The sequence below is a fragment of the Berghia stephanieae genome, chromosome 4, assembly GCF_034508935.2.
Source record: "Berghia stephanieae isolate SIO BIC M18660-M18661 chromosome 4, UCSD_Bste_1.3, whole genome shotgun sequence".
Taxonomy (NCBI): domain Eukaryota; kingdom Metazoa; phylum Mollusca; class Gastropoda; order Nudibranchia; family Aeolidiidae; genus Berghia; species Berghia stephanieae.
In genome coordinates this window covers 29,158,549-29,174,349 of record NC_088363.1, presented here as the reverse complement: position 1 = coordinate 29,174,349, position 15,801 = coordinate 29,158,549, and the positions used below count along the sequence as shown (strand labels likewise).

At 38.7% G+C, this 15,801-nt stretch overlaps 1 protein-coding gene across 1 annotated transcript in view; it reads right to left on the bottom strand.

Moving 5' to 3' along the window:
* The window catches only part of LOC144971979 (uncharacterized), a 26,226-nt gene extending 11,799 nt beyond the window's left edge, over positions 1–14,427 (bottom strand). Inside the window, exon 1 of the mRNA XM_078913060.1 lies at positions 14,185–14,427. The gene's annotated coding sequence lies outside the window, so the exon portion shown is untranslated. The remainder of the gene's footprint in view (positions 1–14,184) is intronic.
* Between the last annotated feature and the right edge of the window lie 1,374 nt (positions 14,428–15,801).

Genomic DNA, 15,801 nt, shown 5'->3' with positions numbered 1-15,801 from the left:
CACGTGGTTTGGAATTTGAGGTGGACATTGGGCGGAGTGTGTCGATCAATGTGCGAATTTGACGTCCATGAAGCAATTCACTGGGTGACGAACCAGAAGCTAAAGGTGTGCGACGATATTGCATAAGAAATTGTTGCAAGGCTTGTCTTGGAGGAAAAGACGATTTTCTCAAAGCCTTTTTAAAACTTCCCACAAGTCGTTCTGCTGCACCGTTCGTAGCGGGATGATAGGGAGCTCCAGTGAGATGTTTGATTCCCTTCTCCCTACACCATGTCTGAAATTCGTCAGAAGTGAAGCATGCTGCGTTGTCCGACACGATAGCGTGAGGATAGCCGAAGTGAGCGAAGTCCTCTTCCAGAAGGCTAGTTGTTGCTTTCGTTGACGTCGAACTGGTTGCGTGAATGCATGGGTAATTTGAGTAGGCGTCGACCATAACTAACCAGTTATTACCCATAAAATTCACTGCGTGATCGATGTGCATTCGACTCCACGGTGAGTCTGGCGTTATCCATGGATGGTTTGGCTCCTTTGGTGGGTTGTTTTGGTGTTCTGCACACGTAACACATCCACGACACGTATTGACGATGTCAGAATCAATACCTGGCCAATATACGATCGTTCGCGCTAATTGTTTCATGCGTTGCATGCCGAAATGACCGTTGTGAAGGATATTGAGGACGTCTCGTTGCAAACTCTTAGGAATAACGATTCTTGATCCGTAGAATAAACATCCATGAGACGTTGACAGCGTGTCCTTCATCTTGAAGAATGGTTTAAGATTGTCCGTTTTGGAATCTGATTTAGACCATTTACGAGTCGTATTTCTCATGACAACGGATATGGTGTCATCTTTAGCGGATTCTCTAGCGATGACTCCGGGGTCAGTAGCTCTTAGCTGTTTTCCAACTGTAGAGATTGTAAACACAGTGTTGACATCTTCTCCATCTTCCTCTCTGTCGAAGACTGGGTCGGCACTTGCAGGAAGTCTGCTCAGTGCATCAGCGTTGCCATGGTGAGCTGTCTTACGATATTCAATTTTATAGTCGTACTGACTTAGTGTCAAAGCCCATCTGGCCAGGCGGTTGGCAGCTAAAGCAGGTACTGGTTTTCTTGGACCAAAGAGCGACAATAAAGGCTTGTGATGGGTGACGAGTATGAAATTGCGACCGTAAAGGAATTGATGAAATTTACTCAGCGCAAAAATGATTGATAACGCTTCCTTCTGAATCTGACTGTATCTTCGCTGAGTATTGTTCAAAATTTTAGAAGCATTGGCAATCGGTCTTTCACTACCGTCTGGGAAACGATGGAATAACTCGACTCCGATTCCAACATTTGATGCGTCACAAGATATACCCACGTCGAGAGATGGATCAAAATGCACAAGAATTGTCTCGTCACAAAGAAGTCTCTTCGCATGTTGAAAAGCTGTTTGTTCTTTAGCTGTCCATTTCCATTTAACTTCTTTCTTGGTTAACTGATAGAGGGGCTCTAAGACAGTTGCAAGATTTGGTAAAAATTTCGAATAAAATTGTACTTGTCCTAAGAACGATTTTAGGCTCGATACATCAGTGGGTGGTGGCATTTTAGTGATTGCATCAACCTTTGTGCCTTTTGCAATGCCGTCTTTTGATAGTAGATGACCCAAGTACTCACACTGTGATTCTGCAAAAGAACATTTTTGGAGATTACAGCGAAGTCCCTTATCATGAAGTCGCTGTAATAATCTTCGCAGATTGTGTAAATGATCGGTGGAATCCTTGCCACTCACAAGGATATCGTCGATATAGACTGCGACACCTGGAAGATCCTGAGTCAGTTGATCCATTATTTGTTGAAAATATCCGGGAGCTGAACTGATGCCAAAAGGTAGTCTCGTTTGAAGGAGAACACCTTTATGCGTGCTGGGTGCGAGGCGTTCTTGCGATTTTGGTGACAACGGGATTTGTGTGTAAGCCTCGGCTAGGTCGATTTTGGAAAATCCGTAGCCTCCTCCTAATTTGCGCATGAGGTCCTCAAGTAACGGTATCGGATATCTGTGAGTTTTCAATTGCGGATTAACTGTAACAGAGTAGTCTCCGCATACTCGAATTTTCGGTCTCTCACCACTGATTGTCATCTTTTTTATTGGCACAATCGGTGTTCCAAATTCGTTGAAGGATGTACGTTTCCAAATACCCTTTGCAATACCGGCATCCAAGCTCTTGTTGAGGTCGTCTTGGATCGCATAGGGGACGGAACGAGGCTTGTGAAACACAGGCGTCACATCGGCTTTAAATTTAATGTCAAGTTCAAAATCTTTCAATTTACCGAGTTCTGGTTTGAAGACATCAGGAAATTCTGCACACACTTGTTTACATGCCTTTTGAAGATGTGACATGTTTGTTGCGGGCTTACTACGAACAGATTTTACTTTTTTCGTTTGAAACAGTTCATCTACTGAAACATTGAGCATTTGTATGGCAGAACGTCTTAATAAGTGTAACGGCATAGTGGTGACAACAAAGTTTATCTCGCGGCACGTATCGTTCACAGACACCGGCAAGAAAACAGTTCCAATGACGGGGAGTTCCTGGTTGGATGCACATTGATACTTAATGTTGGCATTACAGAGTTGTGGTTTGCCAATCCTCTCCCATGTTCTAGTTGAAATGAAATTGTCACCAGTCCCTGTATCTATTTCGAAAACAATTTCATGGTTGGATACAGTCGTAGCTAACTTAAGCGGTGTCACTGAAACGAAATTGACCCGTGACATGCGACGAATCGTGTTGACGTTAGGCGAACTCGACATTCTCTTTTTTCGTCTACAGGCTCTTTCGATGTGTCCAGTTTTCTGGCAGAAGCGACAAACGGCTGTTTTGAATTTGCAGTTTTGTCTGTTGTGGCCCATCGCATCTCGAGCAGGTTTGATTTTTATTATCAAAATCCGTTGTCGGCTCTGTCTGTCTTTCATTCGAACGTTTGATATGCTGTTTGTTTTGACTGCCTTGCTGAATTATCGGAATCTGTTTTCTTTGAGGCTTAATTTTATGGACCTCGGGTTGAACAGATAATGCAGTCTCGTTAGCCACTTTTGAGGCATCTTCTATCTCCGTGGCGACCTCGATGGCTTTGTTAAACGAAAGCTCGTCCTCCTTGTGCTTGAATAGCGCTTCAAGAACAGATGTGTTGTTAACTGCACACATGAAACAGGTACGCATAGCTTCATCCAAGGGGTTTTCAATGGATGGGAAATCGCATGTGACAGCGCTCTGGCGAATTCTAGCTGCCAATTCCTGAATAGTTTCGCCTCGTTTCCTCTGGAGGCTCGTCCAAAATTTATAACGTTCTCTGACAACAAATAGTCGAGGGTGGTACTGCTCCATCATATATTTTTCGATATCTGGAAGACTGAGGGCAGTTATCGCCTTAGCTGGTGTTTCTTGACTCGCCATGTTAGTCAGTATTTTGTAAACAACCGGCGATTGGTTGACAAGGAAAACGTCTGCTTTCTTCTCATCAGGTACGGAGTGAGCAGTTAAAAACGTATTAAAACGATGCCAGTAGTCGCTCCATATCTCTAAGGCAGGGTCGAATGCGACAAAGCTCGGAATAGCTGGAGGTTTTGGTAAACATGCATTGCTACCGGTCATTAGTTTCATGAACATTTCCATCTGCTTTTCTTGTCGTTCAACGACTTGCTTCATTTGCTCATTTTGTTGTTCAATCTGTTGTTGTAATATGGTTATGAGCTCTTTATTTGACATGATGACAGTACTGCTGACACGACTATATTATGTACAATAAAGGTACGAAGATAGGACGCGAGCGAAGGGTAGTAAATTATTGAGGAAATATAACTATAATTACTCACCCAAGCGTCCGACTGCTTGGTTGTATGAAGACGACGTACCGTTTGTTTTCTTTCGTGACGTAGGCAGTTGACCTCAGCGCCCACGAGCTGTGGCGGGAAAAAAAAGGCGGGAAGGCTTCTTACCACGTGATGGCCGGCTGTTCACGAAGAAGGCGTCTTACCACGTGCTGACGGCACTGCAGGCAGAAAAGGCACTTGCTCCGGTTATCTTGGCTGGCAGGTTTCCGTCCGTGGTGTGTTGGCTTTTCGACTGACGTCACAAAACGCTCCAAAAGGCTGATGCGCAGGATAAAGGGTGAAAAATCCTCGTCGTCAATGTTGTGTTTTTGACGGGCCTCCAGATTAATATTGTGGAAGCGTTAAGTGATATGTGAGAGAACAGTTTATTACTGTGTATAAGTTAGAGTATATACAAATATATCGCAACAACATTTTAAGAAGGAAAAATAGTATAAGTAACTCAACTATGAAAAGTAAGGAACAAAGAGTGCATCCTTCTCTAGGGCATGCCACTCTGATATTTGTTAAGCACAAATAATATTTTAACAATGGACTTAATGAATAATAACTAATTAAGCTGTAACTAAAATCAATTAGCTAATAACTAAGGGGAGCAACTCTTTCCTAGAGTAACTCTATGTATAAGTCCATAACAAGTAGTAGTAGTAGTAGTAGTAGTAGTAGTAGTAGTAGTAGTAGTAGTAGTAGTAGTAGTAGTAGTAGTAGTAGTAGCCGCAGTACTAGTAGTTGTCGAAGAAGAAGAAAAAGAAGAAGAAGAAGAAGATGTAGTAGAAGTAGTAGTAGTAGTAGTCGTAATAGTAGTAGTAGTTGTTGTTGTTGTTGTTGTAGTAGTAGTAGTAGTAGTAGTAGTAGTAGTAGTAGTAGTAGTAGTAGTAGTAGTAGTAGTAGTAGTAGTAGTAGTAGTAGTAGTAGTAGTATTAGTAGTAGTAGTAGCAGTAGTAGTAGCAGTAGTTGTAGTAGTAGTAGTAGTAGTAGTAGTAGTAGTAGTAGTAGTAGTAGTAGTAGTAGTAGTAGTTGTTGTTGTTGTTGTTGTAGTAGTAGTACAGCAGTAGTAGAAGAAGAAGAAGAAGAAGAAGAAGAAGAAGAAGAAGAAGAAGAAGAAGAAGAAGAAGAAGTTGTTGTTGTAGTAGTAGTAGTACAGTTTCTGCTAAATCATGTGGCTGTGTACTTACTTGTTTTGGAAAAGTGCCCTTTGAAATCCTCCTTGGCCGTGCCTGGAGTCTTTCGCTGAGAGAAAATTAAAGTAATCCTTTTTTTGTGAAAAATTACGTAAATTTTTCCCTTGTGGATCATCTCTAGTATAGTAATGTAATTGTTGTATTTTTTGATTTCGTATGTTCATGTATCCCCTGCATCTGTGGGGAACTTTTAGCTGGTTTCAGGCCAGCTACAAGGATATATTGAATTTCTATTGGATCTGCTTTGTATCACTAGTGATCTTTTTTGAGAAAGATAAAATGCTCATTATACTGTTAGTGATACTGAATTGGACATACAAGTTAATGGAACAATCGAAAAAAAGATCAATTACCAGTATCTTTAGCACTCCACAGGGAGCTTAAGTCCAGTCCTTTTCATTTCTAGCTTTAACATGCTCTTTGAGGGGTGCGATTGATGCGAAAAACGCATAGTAACTTAGTGAAAAATTAGGGAGCAGGCATCGGTGTAAGATAAAGAGTTGAACAAGTGTACACGAAATGTGCCAGACAAAGCTATAACGAAAAATACAAGTGAAAGAGATCCCAATGCTTTGTCTCGCACCTTTCATATTCAAGATCAATATATATATTTATCTATTATATATATCAATAATATATATATATATATATATATATATATATATATATATTTTATATATATATATATATATATATATATATATATATATATACTTGTTCAAATCTTTATCTTACACCAGTGCCTGCTCCGTAATTTCTCAATTCTAAATTTGTACATTTTCGATTATAAAAATGGAGCTACTCAACTGACTTTGTCCTCGTCCTCTCGTGTTCAATATTTGGATTTTGTGATGAAAGCGAGGGTTCATAGCGTAAAACGCGTACCCTTGTGAAGAAAATAGGAATTAAAATTGTCCCAACAATCGGGAACTTCTGTGTGTAATGGTAGCACGTCTGACCGGTAACGTAGGAAGTATGAGGTTCGATTCCCGGTCGAGGCGGACTGATTTTTTGGGATGTTTTTTTTTTTCTTGTATTTTTCTGTTTTGCTTTGCCTCACCCCTTTCATGTACACTTGTACGGATCAGTAACTTAGTGACACCATTACAATTAGAAATTATGTATGCATATGATGTTGACTTCATAGAAGGCGACCTTGTTTAAGTAAATGAGGTCTGTGTCATATTAGAACCACACAACCTAAAAATCAACAAAAGAATTACGGAACTGTGGTAAAATTAGGTACATTAAATATCGATTACAAAATATCGTCAACAAACTTGAATGAAGGCCAGTCGATACCCAGCTTCCTCTCAAGTGTCATGCCTTGTTGATTTATTTGATTGAACTGTACAAATCACAATACATCACACTGGCGACGAGGATGGGGTTATTTGCCAACGGACGTGGCACTCACATGAAGAGTCTATTAATTCGGTGTAGAAAATGTCATCAGGTACTTCATCCTCTTTAGCTGAAAACGTTGTGGGAAGTGGAAACTAGGGAGCATGCACTGGTGTGAGGTACAGATCTGAACAAGTGTGCATGAAAGGTGTCGAAAAGGATCGAACCTCAGACCTTCTCATTACCGGTTTGACGTGCTGTCATTACACCACAGAGGTTCCCCTGTCAAGGAAGACTGATTTTCTGGGATGTTTTTTTTTTCTTGTATTATTCTTTCTTACTTTGTCGGGCACCTTTCATAGACACTTGTTCAGATCTTTATCTTACACCAGTGCCTGCTCCCTAGTTTCCTAATTTGATTTTTTTTAATGGAACAACTCAATATGTCTTCATCCTCGTCCTGCCGTGTTCAATGCTTGTGTTGCGTGATGCAAGGGACGGTTCATAGCGTAACACGAGTAAACCCTTGTGAAGAATACGGAAATTAAAATCATCCCAGCTTTCGGGAATCTCTGTGCACGTCTTAATGGTAATCAGAAGGTCTAAGGTTCGATCCACAGTCGAGAAAGACTGCTTTTTCGGTATTGTTTTGTTGTTGTTTTGTTGTTGTTGTTGGGTTTTTTTGTGGGTTTTTTTTTGTTTTTTGTTTGTTTGTTTTTTTGTTTTTTTGTTGTTTTTTTTTTTTTTTTTTTTTTTTGGGGGGGGGGGGGGGGGTTGTTTTTGCTTTGTCTGGTAGCTTTCATACACACTTGTTGAGATCTTAATTTAGACGTTGACTGTCCTAAAAAATATAATGTCGCCTAAAAGGCGTCTCCTCTCGTCGTACATGTTAAATGGTGCTGTTCGCTAGGGGCCCCCTTGTAAAACGCTTTGAGCACGTTAGATACATCTCACCCTATATCAACACTCCGGTTTTTTTTAAAGATATCTTGGTTAATTGACCAACGAGAGACGATGTTGTATCGATTTATCGGGATGGAGGGGTGTGTAGCTTGGTCCTTTGTATCAGTTGCCTCTCCTGGTAAACTACTGATCAAATCAAAATCTTTAAAAGCTGCACCTACTAATATCAGATAGATCAAACTCAAATAAACTGCGTAAAGATATGCTAAATATACTTAATTAAATTATTCATAGATATACATATTGGGCATGATAATGACTTTATTATTATCTAATGAATGTGTTCGGATTAACCAACAGCAAATCGATGAGTAGATATTGAAGATTTTTTGCAAATGTTTGCTCAATTTGAGGTTAAAGTAAAAGATAGCCGATTAATTTTATGCCTACCCATTTCTGTAGCCTAAAAGACCAGTAACAATCGCATATTACCTTTTGGATAGGAGTACTTCCACGAGGTACATTTCACCAGACCTCTAAATATCAACAAATGCTCATTGACTCTTGAGAGACAGACGCGGCCAGAAAAAATATTGGGATTTTGTGGGACTAGAACATGGTTTTTATAAATCACATTCACGTAACAAGTATTTGAAAATTTCTGTTCTATGCATCAACCTACCTCAATGTGAAAACCAGGCGCTCTCTTGCTGGCTGTTCGAAAGTTCTTGTCCTTATCTCTTTCTGTGGTCCAATAAGATCCATATGAGTTTTAAACTGTCTGGTGTGTATCTAATGTATCCCAAACACTTCTCTTCGTCGTTTAGAATGTGTCTCATAAGATGATGACATTCGCCAAAAGTCTCTGTCTTCAAAAAGCGGTTGCCCAAAACCGTCTTTTAGTAATATATCTTTTTTTTTACCAACAACAATAACGATAGTGCAATGCCGCCATTTTCCAAGTGTTTCGTGTGAAGTGTGCAGTATCGAGAGAAAAACGAATCGATAGTAAAACATACCACAACCATTTTGCTTCCGTTTCGTTTTCGTCTCGTGCGAGCTCAAATAAAAATAGATTTTATCATATTCATTTACCACAATTATTTTTATGCAAAAAGGAAATAATGCATTTTGAAATAACAATTTGAACAATTTGAAATATATCGGAGCTATTCCATGTGTGTCCTACACGTTTAAATGTTACCGTGTCTTTGGACATGTTTCATACAGAGGAGGTCGGATAGCTTAATTTGCTCGCCCAGTATAGAGAGTTCGTGGGATTTGTTAGCCAGCCTCGTTGCGGGCCCCACAGTAGTCGATAGTAGAGGGGCGCATGATTGGTACTAAGTTTGAAAGCCATATTTTATGTGTGGCTGGATAGCTCAGTCGGTTGTGCGACCGCTCACTGTCCTCTCTCTCTCTCTCTCTCTCTCTCTCTCTCTCTCTCTCTCTCTCTCTCTCGCTCTCTCGCTCTCTCTCTCCCCCCCTCTCTCTCTCTCTCTCTCTCTCTCTCTCTCTCTCTCTCGGTCAGGTGGAGGGTGTCGTGTCAATTGGATCCTGAGTTTGGCACTCATCGCGTGCCATTTTATTCTCTATTTTCACCTGGAACTTCTCCATACCCTATTTTTCTCAAAATTTTGAAATAAATTTAAATACAAACCACGTAATGGGAGAAAGTGTAGAAGACGAAAGACGGGAATCCACATTCAGCACACGTCCGCCTCTAATGGATCACCGTCTTGACGTACTTATTGTGGTTCTTTGAGGCATAATGGGAGCAAAGGAGTAATCCAATTAACCGTCATTAGACCATCCCGGATGTCGAGTCGATACGCGTGCGCCTTGAATGGCCCGTCCTAATATGTGATAGAATGGAGATCCAACCCGGTACTCGAATGGCTTCGGCCATCCCGGGCTCCACACCACTGTCTATCATGGTAGCAGCTGCTAATGGTGATTACACTACTGTGTTATGACGATCTATCCAGGACGAAAACTCATTACCGCATACGTATACCGTCGAAACCCGCCCAGAAGCTTCGTCACAATGCACCGTTCAACTAGGTGCTCTGCGGTTTCGGGCTCTTGACCACAACAGTTGGACATGTTGGACAAGTGGAAAGCCCCCGCTGCTGAAGTGAGCGTGTCGATAAGCAGGTTCTAGACCGAAGCCGATTGGCTGCCACCCAACGTCTCCTCTTGCTGGTGGAAAAGCCTGGCAAATTCTCCCCAATTTCGAGAAGTCGATATCCCCGCCCCCTCGAGAGATTGAATTCGTCCAAACCGGCTTCCGTCTCGTATATGCAGCACTGTTCAAGTATTGCCGAGACTTATTGTTCTGTCTAGTTCTCAATCTCACTGGCAAAGTGGTCGGCCATCTAGCCAAATACTACAGCGATCCCGTTGCCAGGGCCGTCGGCACGATCGAAAAATAAACGAGAGCCAGAGTATGGCCAAAAATAAGCTTTTATCAAAGCTACTAGACGTCCATAACGTTGACATTCTCCTAAGACAGGAGACCCAATTCACTCGGGCACGCAATCTTCGCGATTCCAGATCTCAGGCTATACGGTGGTCCAACTTCAAGGCTCAAAGGTTTACGCTAAAGAACCTTCGAAGGTGAGGGTCAAAGAGAGCTTTGCGTACAGCAACGGGGTGAAAAGAATTCCGTGGAGGTGGGTTGCATCTGAACAAAAGCCACCAAGAGTGACTTGGACTACACCCAGATCCCGATGGTTATCCATCCTTCCATCTGTCTGGGAGGCTTTAATAGCCACCACCACCACACCACGAGTGGGACTACCGCGACTACAGTGAGGCAGGTAGATAACTTCACTCATGGATGGACTGTAACAACCTGCACCTAATGTATGATCCTACGGCCAAGGGTACCTTCAGGGACACCCGCCATAAGACGTGACGAACGAGCGGACGCGGAGCCGTTGCAAATTAAGTGGACAGTCCTTGGCGACTTCCCGCATAGCCAGCACAGGCCGATCCTTGTCACAGCTAGATTGGCAATCCCGAGGGTGCAGTCTCTCCCAATCTGCAGATGGAACTTCAGGAAGGTTAACTGGGAGGAATATAATTCCTGTATCGAGCAGGTCTGCCCTGCTTTTCCTTCCAAGTCGGAGAACATAACCAGATTTAACAGGCTGCTGGTTAAGAGCGCTAACCGCTGCATTCCACGGGGCAAACAGAAATGCTACAACCCCTGATGGACGGAGGAGTCGGAAATAATGTACAAGGAGTACCAGCAGGCAAGTCCCATGACGTAGCTGATAGACAACTTCAGTCTCTTGTAGAAGGAAGGAAGAAACGGTGTCAAGAGTAAGTGGAAAGTCTCTTTATTTACACACTCTATCCACCAATCTTGACGACTGATGAAGAAATTGGATCATGACCGGAATTTCGCGAAGGCTGCACCGGATTGTTAGGCAGACACAATTGCCAAGAATATAAAGAACCGTTGCAAACGGGTCCCGAATCAGTCTTTCGAGGGCGGTATCTGCAAGGAGTAGCGTACGATTTTGAAACTCCCTATCTGCGGACGAAGATAAAAAACACATAGAATTTGAGCAAATGATGCTATTTTACCAATGTCTTGGCATACAATTACATAAAGTTGGCATAGATTTGTAGTTTCATACAACATAAAACATGCACAAGTTAATCTTCAAAACAATGACAATATTGAGCTTAACTCCAATTTCTAATTTTGCTTGCTTTCCGCGAATTAGCGGATTGTATTAGCCACCGCGACCCTTCAATAAAAATTGTAGGTATACGTCTATGATGTACAAATTGTTGCATAATATATGAAAGCAATGTAATTTAAAAACTTTTTTTCAAAGCACTGTAAGAGGCCATATTGTCCATATTTTATTCAGCTGAAATGCAATATGTGAATCTAAAAACGCAGGAAAAATATTTCATCATATTTTTACGACGCTATCAGGAATAATAAGGCACTTTTTTCGTGCTACGATGCATCTATTTGCAGAATATGTTTATGTTAATGATTAATATTTAAAATTCCGAAAAGCTAATTATCACAAAGTTCTAGAGAGGATTTATATTCACTTATCAATATTCTTTCCGAACCGACGGATTTTGATGCATTTTATGTAAGATCAACAGCATATTTTTAAAGATGATGAAACGGCATACAGATCTGAGATCGACAGATTTGTTGGTTGGTGTGAAGATAACTCCCTAAAATTAAATTTAGGAAAAACCAAAGATATGATTTTTGATTTTAGAAAGAACACAAATTCCATCATTCCGCTCAAAATTAACAATCAAGCTGTTGAGCAAGTTTCGGTTTACAAATATTTGGGTATTTTAATTGACAATAAATTGCAGTGGCATTTACAAACCGATGTTGTTATCTCTAAATTGAACAAAAGAATGTATTTTATTCTGAAACTTTAAGAATTTGACATACACAAAACGTTATGCACTCTTTTTTATAGATCCGTTTTGGAGACCGTTATTACTTTTTGTATTACAGCATGGTGTGGAAATGCCAGTATTTGCGACATTAAGAAAATTGATAGGATAATTGATAAAGCCAGGAGTTATACTCACCCAATTTTCAATGTGGAAGAACTGTTCAAGAGATTGTGTCTAAGTAAAATGTAGAAAGTTATGAAGGATGGCGATCACCCCCATCACAAATATATTAAGTTCTCCATGAGAAGCCGCCGCCTTATATCGATAAAAACAAAGACACATTTTTGCCACATGGAGCGTTCAAATTTTTCACGCGCAACTGTGATTTAAATCAAATACTATCGTTTAAATATACACCCACAAGTTCGGACTAAAGGCCAGAGGTTGGCCTATCTCAATTTATCAAATTAATATATAAAGTGTTGCTATTGGTTCTTGGTTGTATATTTTTACATTTTTTGTGCATTTGTATATATATATATATATATATATATATATATATATATATATATATATATATATATATATATATATATATATATATATATAATGTCGCCATAGATTCTCAACTTGGTGTTTATACATTTTCATGCATGCCACGTCTGTAAACGAATTTCCATTTTTTTTTTTACGAATAAAGTATATTATTATTATTATTATTATTATTATTTTATTATTATTATTATTATTATTATTATTATTATTATTATTATTATTATTATTATTATTATTATTATTATTATTATTATTATTATTTATATGTACGATCAAATATGTTAAAATTAGCTTAAAACCAATTTTTGGCCGGGTACACTATTTTAGATTAAATATGCTGGACCAAAAATTATGGTGATAAAACTTTGATAAACGCATTTTGTATGAGATATCGTTAATGATGTATATACTACATCATCGTAAAATGGATTTTAAAATCCTTTCGCATATCAATCAATAGATATTTACAAAAAGTTTTAGCGAGTGCAACGTATAAAATTATCCCAAAGATTTAAAGATTTATCATTCACCTGTTTACTCCCAAAATGTTGCTTTCTAACAAAGTTTTGCTTAGAACATTGTTATGTGACTAAGGTCAAGATTGCTATATATGGATGGGTGCGATGAGTTTTATAATAATAATAATAATAATAATAATAATAATAATAATAATAATAATAATAAAAAGTAATAATGATGATGATGGTGATATGATGATAATAATAATAATAATAATAATAATATATAATAATAATAATAATAATAATAATAATAATAATAATAATAATAATAATAATAATAATAATAATATAATAATAATAATAATAATAATAATAATAATAATAATAATAATAATAATAATAATTAATGACTTGACGATTATGACAACGATGATGGTTATGCAAATGATAATAAACAATAAAAATGGTGATGGTGGTAATGATGATGATAATGATGATGATGATAATGATGATGATGACGATGATGATGCTGATGGTGATGATGGTGGAAGTGGTGGTGGTGGTGGAGGTGCTGGTGGCGATGGTGGTAATGGTGGGGATTATTATAATGATTATAGTTATAGTAGTAGTTATAGTAGCTGTAGTAATAGTAGTAGTAGTAGTAGTAGTAGTAGTAGTAGTAGTAGTAGTAGTAGTAGTAGTAGTAGTAGTAGTAGTAGTAGTAAGTGAATATGTGCTTCTATGTGGTCCTGGGGTATGACACTCGCTTTCGGATCGAAAGGTCCTGTGTTCAAGTCTCTCTCGGAAAAGGCTCTTTACTCACATTCTCACCGTTCTCATGTGTAAAATGAGTACATGGCCGTTAACAGCGTAGTTAAGTCAGAAAAAATGTTAATGTCGCATAACAGGCGTCATGTTTCCTTCTACATGTTTCTTGTTGTTGTTGGTCAGGGACCCCTTATAAAGCGCTCCTAGCACATTGAGTGGATATTGCGCTATATAAAAGCTCAAGATTTTTTTTTTTGGGGGGGGGGCATTTTTCATATCAACAGCAGTAGTAGTAGTACTAGTAGTAGTAGTAGTAGTAGTAGTAGTAGTAGTAGTAGTAGTAGTAGTAGTAGTAGTAGTAGTAGTAGTAGTAGTAGCAGTAGTAGTAGTAGTAGTAGTAGTTAGTAGTAGTAGTAGTATGTGTAGAGTAGTAGTAGTAAGGTAGTAGTGTAGTAGTAGTAGTAGAAAGTAGTAGTAGTAGTAGTAGTAGTAGAGTAGTAGTAGTAGTAGTAGTAGTAGTAGTAGTAGTAGTAGAAGTAGTAGTAGTAGTAGTAGTAGTAGTAGTAGTAGTAGTAGTAGTAGTAGTAGTAGTAGTAGTAGTAGTAGTAGTAATATTATAAGTAGTAGTAGTGATAGCAGTAGTGTATGTGGCGGTGGTAAAATAATGTCAATTAATACAGTGATGATAAATGCATGATCATACATCAACAATTACGTGACTGGCACTGCAGAACATTCGGATCCTATTCTAGATATTAATATTTTTTTAACCGGTTTCTCTTTTCAGGTAATTAAAAATGCTCCAAAAAAAACATTTAGAAAACGGCATTTAGGGAATCGAAATTGAAATAGTTTTCAGAAAATAGTCTTTCCTTTGTTCAGGGGGTCGTTGCTCTTTCAGTGTCCAATTATTGAAGATTGCAACATTGACGACTCATACATGTTCAAGCATTTCACAAGACCTATAATTAATTTATCTTTATGACATCAGTCAAGGATGATTGGTAATATGATCGTGTTTTCATAATTGGTTTGACAATCGATATGCGTGCACGCTCTCGGGATTAACTCTTAATAATAATCTTTCTTTTTTTTTTTTTTTTTTGAAGAAACCATCAATCTGCTATGATTTTTTTAAAAACACATTTCGGTTAGAACTTTTTTACACTCAAATACTAGTGGTTTAAAAAGGCTCTTGACTTGCCAAAATCTCTCAGAATTGAGACTTCTCTTCCCCGAATTCTCAAACCGGAGACTTCTTTTAAGTTTCAGGTTTGAGAGTATTTGGTTATTAGTTTAGGGCGACGTGTACAGGTCTGACATCCGAACCCACTTATGGGCCTAGTTTATCATTGTCGTAATGGACAATATTTTGGCTCATGTTTTTAGTTTTTTTCCATTACAACAATGAGCCCATTTAAGGAATTGGGTAATCAGACCTGCATATAAATGCACGTTGGTTTAGTACTATTTAAATCAATCGATGTATGAATTTTTTAAATTTTTTTGAGCAATATGGAAAATTGTGTTTTGTCAGAGAACGGACAGAATTGTCATACAGGCAAGTCTTTGGTTTGGATTACGAGACATTTGCAAGAACACTTTAATTGATTTCCCTGCCTTGAGATGCAATTATAAACATTGATCAATATAATAAGATTTTTGAGTTGTAAAAAGAAATGATATTATAAAAAATACAATCCGTTAACATTATAACCAAAACGGGGCTCAGGTGTGGAACGATTACACTGATGGCATTTCATTTTCATTTTATTTTTAATCTGACGAATTTAAAGATTTTTTTTTTTAATTTGCTGCAAACGCAAACATGGCGAGGGGTAGGGGTTAGGCGGGATGGGTAACAAAAATTAAAAAGTGAAGAGGAGAGGAGGAGGAAGATAATGGAGTAAGAAGGTGGGGGGGGGGGGAAGAGAAGAGAAGGGTGAGTTAAAGACGAGAATGGGGTGGAGGTTGTTGAAATAAAGACGTGGATGGGGTGGGGGTGGATGAGGTGAATACAAGGATGGGGTGGGGGTGGAGAGAGAAGCGGAAATTATGGGAAGCAGAAGTCGTGATGTCAGACGTTCCTCTCTTCCGGTTCCTAATTACTTGGTAGTGTGCAATCAGGCCTTTGGAGACTAACAATGAATAGGTTACATGTCGAATCATAAGGTGGTATAACTGTTTTAGTAGAAGAATGTATAGGAATATTCTTATGATTAACTGGCGTAAAAGAGCGAGGATAATTACCTTTATTGACGACTAGCATATAGCTCAGCTAGAAAATAAGATCCATTACTCTAAAACCAGAAGATCAATA